This window comes from Marmota flaviventris, chromosome 16 (genome assembly GCF_047511675.1).
Source record: "Marmota flaviventris isolate mMarFla1 chromosome 16, mMarFla1.hap1, whole genome shotgun sequence".
Taxonomy (NCBI): domain Eukaryota; kingdom Metazoa; phylum Chordata; class Mammalia; order Rodentia; family Sciuridae; genus Marmota; species Marmota flaviventris.
Window position 1 is genome coordinate 15,190,657 of NC_092513.1, and position 2,080 is coordinate 15,192,736.

The following is a 2,080-nucleotide window of genomic DNA, read 5'->3' on the forward strand; positions in this document are numbered from 1 at the left end:
TTAAACGCAATTAACTGGAGAAGTAAATTTTAGGGTTTCATTTTAAAAGTAGGTTGACTAGATAGCAACATCCAACAACAACAACAACAACAAAATAATAGAAGAAAGCATTCTAATTGTTTTTACCACAAATAAGTGGAAAATTTTGGAGGATAAACATGCTGACTCTGATTTGAACACTATACAATATATGTGTGTGACAAAACACCACAGGATACTACTTCAAAATTTACAATTCTGTGTATCAATTTTAGGAATCAATGAGTATAAAACAATATTTTCACTTCAAAAAGCAGCTTATGAGAGGTAAAGTGAGAAGGAGGTGGATATTGAGAGAATCAGGAAGAAGGAGAAAAAATGGCACCTACAGATTATAGTACCACAGCCTAGCTGCGGCCCAGCAGGTCTACAGAGCTGACAGCCCCAGCCAACTCAAGGACAGGCGCAGACCACTCAGGATTATGGGCTACAAAGCTAAGAAACTTTGTGGACAGCCAACTGATGTCAGTTAAACCCAGGCTCAGACCTCGGCTACCTATGGGCAGCCTATCAATGCAACTTGGTATGGACAGCCTCTCACTGGTTATACTATTCCAACGGCCCCTCAGACACAGCCAGGCTGTCCAGGGGTATGGCACTGGCTCAGGACACCACCCAGGCCTTCTATGCAGCTCAGTCTGCATGTGGCACTCAGCCTGATTACCCGGCTTATAGTCAGGAGTCAGCAGCCACAACATCTATAACAACTCAGGATTGTAACAAGCCCAATGAGACCAGTCAACCTCAGTCTAGCACAGGGGATTACGATCACCCTAGCCTAGGATATGGACAGAGTGACTGTAGTTCCTGGAGCTACCCCATGCACCTAGACACCACACCTCCATCTTATCCTCCTACCAGCTATTCCTCTACACAGCCGACTAGTTATGATCCATGCAGGTCTCAGCAGAGCATCTGAGAGCAACTAAGAGCTATGGACAGCACAGTAGCTATGGGCAACAGCCTCCCACTAGTTACCCCTCCCCAGATTGAATCCTATAGCCAGGCTCCAGGTGAACACAACTAACAGAGCAACAGCTACACAGAGCAAGAGTTCATTGCAGCAGGACCACCCAGTAGCATCGGTGTTTATGGGTGGAGTCTGGAAAATTTTCCCCGCCAGAAGAGAAGGGGAGCATGAGTGGCCCAGATAACCAGGGCAGGGGAAGAGGAGGATTTACTTGTAGAGGCACAAGCACAGATGGGTGGAGAGGAGGGTGTAGTGGAATGGATGCTGCAGTGTGGTGGCTTCAGTAAGCCCAATGGACCTATGGATGAAGGACTAGACCTTGACCCTCATGAAGACTGACATCATCAGTGCAGTTTATGTGCAAGGATTAAATGACATATGACTCTTGCTTGGTCTGGCAGAATTACTTAAGCAGTGTGGGGTTGTTAAGAGGAACAAAAGAACTGGGTGACCCGTGGTCCATATCCACCCAGGCAAGGAAACAGAAAAGCCCAGAGGTGATGTCACAGTGTCCTTTGAAGACCCACTAACTGCCAAGACTGCTGTGGAGTGGTTTGATGGAAAAGATTTTCAAGGGAACAAACTGAGAGTCTCTCTTGCTCAAAAGAAGTCTCCACAGAACAGTATATTCCCTGAGGACAGAGGATGCCACCACCACTCCATGGAGTTACAGGAGGTCCAGGTGCCCTGGACCTTCTCCCTGGACCTCTGATGCAGATGGGAGGGAGAGAGGTCGATGTGGTCATGGAGGAGCAAGAGAAATGAATGAAGGAGAGCGGCATCAGAAATGTAGAGACCGGCCCTCCTGAACACAGAGACCCTGAAGAGCTGCATTGATTACCAGATTGATATTTATCTATTTATTTATTTATACTGGGGATTTAAACCAGGGGTGCTTTTTACCACTGAGCCATATCCCTAGCCCTTTTTATTTGTATTTAGAGACAGGTCTCACTAAATTGCTTAGGGCCTCACTAAGCTGCTGAGACTGACTTTGAACTTGTGATCCTCCTGCCTCAGCCTCCCAAGTCTCTGTGATTACAAGTGTACACCAGTTTTATTTTTTAAACC

At 46.4% G+C, this 2,080-nt stretch overlaps 1 pseudogene; it reads left to right on the forward strand.

Moving 5' to 3' along the window:
• The first annotated feature begins 357 nt into the window (after positions 1-357).
• Positions 358-1,818, forward strand: LOC114103335 (RNA-binding protein EWS pseudogene; annotated as a pseudogene).
• The last annotated feature ends 262 nt before the right edge of the window (positions 1,819-2,080 follow it).